This window comes from Paramisgurnus dabryanus, chromosome 15 (genome assembly GCF_030506205.2).
Source record: "Paramisgurnus dabryanus chromosome 15, PD_genome_1.1, whole genome shotgun sequence".
NCBI classification, from domain to species: domain Eukaryota; kingdom Metazoa; phylum Chordata; class Actinopteri; order Cypriniformes; family Cobitidae; genus Paramisgurnus; species Paramisgurnus dabryanus.
The window spans coordinates 37722780-37729613 of NC_133351.1; the positions used below are offsets into that span (position 1 = coordinate 37722780).

Below are 6834 nucleotides of genomic sequence, written 5' to 3' on the forward strand. Positions count from 1 at the left end.
AAGTAGTATAATAGCTTATACTTACAACACGTTGAAGAGAGTTCCGTGCTGTACATTACTGAAAATCACGTGCTACAGTTTCAGGCGCAGCTTTATTTTGATGTCATACACCGATCGTTCTGCGCAGCGCTGCATAATTTCGAACACACCCAAACAAATATAACCCACAAGTACAACTAGCTGCAGCCTGCAGATCGGGGCGTGGCTGCACCTACGGCGGAGCTGCACGCGCAGCCCCTATCATAACGCGTATCATTGGTAAAGCACAGTAATGACGTCGACGGCACGGTAAACAGGAAATGCGGTTGAAAAACAGTGCGATCTTTAAAACGTGCGCCATATCGCGCTGACATTATGAAATAATACTTAACTATAACGATTCAGTCTTAAAGAAAACTATAAAGTAATAATGAAAGCAGCAAAAAATGGAGTAGAGCACATAGTTTTAACTATGCCTGACCTAAGGTGAACTTATAAGGAATTACAGAGTATTGTGTAATATCTGTGTAGTATTTTAAATGTTTTTCAAATGATGTTGCACTTCACTGTGTAAATTACTGTAAACATTAATGGCACCTTATATATTTCTTATTTTAATCACTCCTCTGTAATAGTTATTGTTTATTTTTTGTGCATTATATAGGCTATTATTAATAATTTATGCCTATAAAGTGGTTTGAAGTTAAACTACATACAGTACACTGTCAATCTCTGTATCCAATAGTATGCATGCCAAAAAAAAAAAAACTCATACCAGTGATAACTTTAATTTCAAAACAAAAATAATTGTTTAAAAGACATAATACACACATACAGATAATCACCTACATTAACCGTACACACACAATCTACACAGCCTGTAGTTCCCCTCATCATTGAAAAAAACAATCAACCGAGAAATAGCCCCGAACCTCCTTGTTGATATAAAACCCATGCAGGACTCCCATTCTGCCATTACTTATATACCCAGGTGGGCAGCCCTTGTTTCAGAGTCAACGAGCAGGGCATCCGGAGCTCTTGCCTATATTGTCTGGAAAATGACATCCAGTTCACAACACCTAATTTAGATAAAATACAGAACAAACAATATTGAATCATTTTGAAGAAATTGGCAATTGGCATTAACATAGTGAAGAGTCATACAAGGTTTTTTTATATGTTACACATATAGAAAAATGTTAGATAACATATGCTTGTGTGTTATTGGCTTTGTCTGTAAAGTACTTAAGAAACATACTTTGTTTATGAACAACATAAACCAGTTAAAATAAGTTTGTCAACACAAACTTAAATTTGACTTGAGAAAGCCTATCCTAATAGTTTGAAATGGAAGTTTGAAGATTTTCAGTTTGCAGATCAAAGTAGTTTTCAAGCTGAAAGTTTTGAAGGCAATATGTCTATCAGACACAGAAGGACGGATAGACATGACAGAGAGGTAGAGATAGACAGACAGATAGAGATGGATAGATAGATAGACAGAAAGACAGATAGGAAGAACAGACAGATAGATTGCACAAACGAACAAACAGAAATAGATTACTGTCCAGCCATACAAAGTGGTTCTCTTCTCTGAATTTGGGTTTGCTGACAACGTCCCTGAAGACCTTGCACATCAGTGAAAGTCTCCAGAAAGCCACAACGCTGCTCTGTTGAAGACTCCCATCAGGATCCACCAGAGGATGTCAGGTTGTAACAATCAGCCCTATTGGTTGAGTCACAAAATATGTAGAAGGGGTCAGATCTTACTGTGTGAGATTAAAAGAGTTAAAATGATGAGACAAACAAGTGATATCAACTTTAATAAGTGTATTTACAAACACAAAGAACTTAAAACAACACACTAAAAAACTAAAGACTGTTAAGAGAAAGGAATATAAAAACCAAACCTAAAACAATCTAAAAGTCCAAGTGTGCTAAAAGTCCAAGTGTTTAAAGTGTCCTCCAGTGTATATACAATTAAAGTGTAATCCACAAAACGTCTTTGGAAGGGTAAGTCCACAATAAAAACTCCACAATCCAACAGTTCTGTAGCTTTAGCATATGTGCTTCTGCTGCTTCCTTTTATACTGGCATAGCAAAAGGAATAAAATGGCTAAGAAAACATGTAAAACCTCAAATATACATAAAACACAATACAATGTATAAAATGAGCGGTACAACATGCTTCTTGTGTGACCGTGTCACAAGGTGGCATCTGTCTAAAGTAGCAAATAGTCAGTCCAAAATGTAACTTATTAAAAATGGTAACCGATAGATTTTTACAGGATGTTTACACTGCACTTACCGTGGGCAAATAATCAACATGCAGGGGGTCTTCATTACATCTAAATTGAAGAGTAAGAACAAGAATAGCATCATTTTCAAACCCCTGTTATTTAGGTTCAAGATTTAAAATGGGAACCAATACCTGCTCTCTGTACTCTCCTTTTTGTGGAGTTGCTGAATATTATTGTTGTGCAATTCAATTGAAAAACCTTGGGCAATGCTGGGGCATGGGGGGCCTTGGTTCTTGGACTTTGCATAGGGCCCCCAAAATGGTAAACACGCCACTGGATACATGTAACTTATCTATAGTTAAAAACATTTATTTTAAACTGCTAAATGTAGGCATTTGGTAATTAAAGCTTCAATGAACAGTACGTATAAAAAAAGAAGAAAACAAACAAACCTCAAAGGGGAAATTCTCCAAAAGCAGCAGAAACCACCACCTCATTAAGCAAGGCATGACAGACTAAGTTAAAAATAAATACTCAGTTTACTTTTAATAATATTGGGGGGGTTACATTGCATATTTCACTTACCTCTGTAAAATCAAAGTCCCCATGCTGTCAGAAAGCTCAGTGAATACTGAAATGGTAAACATTACAAATAAATTTGCTCAGATACATATACTGGATAAACACCAGCAGCAGGATGGACAGTGCATATACTGTAGCAGCATAAGTATGCAATATATAAAACAAGCCCTACTTTCAAGGAGTTTTGTTGAATTTGTATTACTATTGAATGTAGTTTTTTTCTGTTCAATTAAGTAAATGTAAACTTCTTAATAACAATAATATAAAAATAATTTACATTTAATTAATTTATTCATAGAAAAAAGTCCTACAATATAACTTTGTATATTGCAATATTAACTCTTAAATCCTTTTTCGTCTTCTGGTTCAGCTTTGCCACTGTATTTCAACTGTATGCCACTGTATTTGTTTTAACACTATATCCTTATCCCACCAAACCACGAATGATGAGTAAAGTTACACGATCTTGTTTTTGCACCACTTCATTTTAATATCAGACATAATAAAATAAGAACAAAAAACAGATGCTTGCCTGTACTCACCATGCAGCGATAAACAACGGAAAACTTGCTAAAATCGACTACATCATGACTTCATGCCCCTAATCAATGAGAAGCGCTGGGGGCGGAGCATCACATGTGGCCCCGCCCCAATGTGTAGCACCGCCCGTACTGCAGACTGCAGCCAGGACCTTCTCGATAGTGTTGGGAGACCGTGACGTTTTCTACTACGTAATTACGCACATGCGCAGGACGGATCATGCAAATGGAACGGATCGTGTACCGACAACCTCTACGTGTCATTTCGCGACTCGCTCTCGCCATACGTTGACGTCATCAATGTATGATGTCAGTTCTCGCAGCGCTGCATGAAGTCAAACGTGCCTAATAACATAACAAAAGACATCATGTTAAAAAACAATAAAGATGGTAAAGAAGGAGATGCATCCAGACAGAACTGAAAATTAGAACTTGTTTAACATTCAATATTCATTTTATTAAAATAAAAAAATTATTAAAAATAAAGAAATATTGTGATTTTAAAGCAGCTTTTTAGATCTTCATCCAGGGGTGTGTTCAATCATTTCTTCATAAACATTTGTTCTAAATGGACAGACCTTTATAAAATGTATAAAAATGGTTTTAAAGTAAAAGTGTAGTAACTATGGTTTTTGATTTAACAACAACAATAAACATCAAAAGAAATTATCCGCTAAGATAATAACCAAAGATCATTTTTGTAAATAATTTAATAATAATGATACTTATTTTAATAATTAAAATATTTAAAATATATATATTACTGTGATCAATGGCAAAATAATAGGGGCTAGCTAGAAAATATGGGGCCTGTGTGGGTTTAGGGTTGGCCCATAAAAAAACCCTCATGGGGCCCAAAAGGGCAAAGTCATAGTGGGCCCGCATGGGCTAGCCCATATGAGACCAGTGTGGGTTTACTGTGGACAAGCCCACAGTGGGCTTGCCCATAGTAAACCCATATAGGTCCCCCAAAGGGCAAACGACTGTGGGCCCCACATGGGCTTACCCGCATGGGGCCCATTTGAAGTTTGGTGTGGGTTTGCCCTGCCCGCACTGTCCCACAGTATACCCACAGTGGGCCTGTACGGGCATGTCTGTTGGGTTGCCAGATCATCCCGTTCACTCGCACCAACACTACAAATTTATACCGACAGCTCCCGAACTGTTTTGACACGTTTAAAAATGATCTGGAGGTCGTAAGGTGTTTGTAAACTGCTCGGCACGTAATTCCTCCAGAGAAAAAAAAAATCACATGCAAGCATAGCTCCTATGAAAGCAAAAATCGCACCTTGAACGCCCGCAGCCGCCTGCGTAACATGAGCTACTATGATAATTGTATTTTTGCTTTAAACTAAATGTCCCTTAGAAACTATGATATTTATATAATTCAGGGATTCCCAAAGTGTACGCGAGCTGCCACCAGGGGGTGCGCTAGAGGAAAAATGTAATGGCAGTCTGGTTCTTTAAGTGGGATTTTTCCATACAGTAAATTAATTAAAAAACATGAACAGTAAACATTTTGTTTGTAATCGCTTTTATTTTAAATAAAAACTATAATTTATTAGTTTTTGATAGACGCGTAGAAGACAGCTGCTGTCTTTATCTACGCACTGCAGCCGCTATATGCGTGCCAACTCGTTTCATTCATGGAGCAATGTGCTTTCATTTATGGTAAAGAGACCGCCAATTAATTGCATAATAAAATACATAAATACTTACAAAGACACTGTAGAGCAGTGGTTCTTAACGTTATTCCTGGAGGCCCACTGCCCTGCACATTTTGTATGTCTCCCTTATTTAACACACCCGATTCAAATCATCAGCTCATTAGAAGAGATCTCCATGAACTGAACTGAGTCTGTCAGATAAAAGAGACATACAAAATGTGCAGGGCAGTGGGCCTCCAGGAATAACATTAAGAACCACTGCTGTAGAGAACTTATTAAATGCTCTCATTTAATTTTGTTTGAAACCTGAGTTGTTGTAACGAATCTGCAAACTATTATACCTTTTGTGCGAACAGTAGGCTCTCATATCATCTATTAGCTGGCGGCAGTTTAACATAGTAAACTCGAATGGCGTCTAAATATCACAGCGGTTAAACACATACACGGGGGCGCATAATCTACGCTGAGCATAGCTGCGTCTGGTCGTAGTTTCAGATGGTGCAACAGGTGTAAATATTTTTCACAATGTCGGACGTTGCTAAGCCCGACGTAGGACTTACACCCCCCTTCTTTATGTCCGGCTGGTGCAACCGGCCCCTGGTTATTTGCACATGATTAAACATTAGTCTTTATGGCGAGAAAACAAAGCTTTGTTGCGTGTTTTTTTTTTTTTGAAGTGGGTATATTGGGGGTGCTCCAACCCGGTTGGGACATAGAAGGGGGTCCGCAGGAAAAAAGTTTGGGAACCCCTGATATAATTAAAAAAAAAGACATAAAAACTTAAATGAATTGGAGGTCTTTGCTGATTCATCTGCATATGTTTGGATTTAAGACCAAACAGAGATGCATTGCAGGCAGGTAGGATTTAGACTTTTAAAGATTTTTTTTGTTATTAATATATTTGATAAAATACAATGTTATCTAAATACACCGTGTGACATGTTAAGGTATTTTTATAGAAAAAAAATGTGTTAAATACATTTATATTATATTTCAATAGACAATTATTCCAGTAATAGAGTAATTGAATTATTATAGAGACTTTTTATTAAATATATTTTTTATTGTCCTTATTATATGGAAATGTGTTTTATTTATTTTAGAAAGATACTGTATGATAGATAAAAACAACATGGAATGTACTAGACGCAGTGATGCTCACACCAGAATAAAGTTAGGGGAATGTATAGCCTAAGTTTATTAAGGTTTGTTTTTGGTTAGCCAGGAAAGATTTCCTTACCAAAAAAACTTTACTTTTAGGTTAGTTTAACGTTCCCCGAATTCTAACGTAAAGCTAACGTTATCGTTAGAGGAACGTTAAACTAACCTAAAAGTAATGTTTTCGTAAATTGTATTTTTCTTTATTTTGAAAAGAAAACTTTCCTGGCTAACAAAAACAAACATCGGAAAATAACGTTTTGGAAACCAAAAACTAACGTTAAGGGTACATTTTGCGAATCAGTTCGCTTTCAGAACAAAGCTCTCATGTGGAGATAATTACTATTCGGTTTGAAGGTAAGGGTCTTATTGAGCAAAAGGTAATACGGACATCAAAAGTACAACATGCTAACCAAACTTCATTACCATGCATTGTGTATGCATTTGATGACATTATCACATCCTCTAGTCTAAAAAACTGCTTGTGTTAAATTTGAAATATGTGTTTCACAAGATGACACGGTCCTGCTAAAATTCATACACTAGATAGTAAAGTACATTGAGCATAATAAATCATTGGAGAAAGAACTATTACTTAACATAGGTCAATGAAGCCCACCCCATATAACGTATCTCATGTTGTGATCCTTTGATTTGTTTTAAATACAAGTC

The 6834-nt window shown here is 36.5% G+C and overlaps 1 protein-coding gene across 5 annotated transcripts in view; it reads right to left on the bottom strand.

The window, feature by feature from the left end:
* The window catches only part of crfb1 (cytokine receptor family member b1), a 69738-nt gene extending 69574 nt beyond the window's left edge, over positions 1–164 (bottom strand). For 4 of the 5 annotated variants that reach the window (XR_010536537.2, XM_065273119.1, XM_065273120.1 and 1 more), the window contains exon 1: positions 26–140. The gene's annotated coding sequence lies outside the window, so the exon portion shown is untranslated. Of the gene's footprint in view, positions 1–25 lie in introns of all 5 variants that reach the window. The other variant, XM_065273117.2, reaches the window with a different exon arrangement.
* Between the last annotated feature and the right edge of the window lie 6670 nt (positions 165–6834).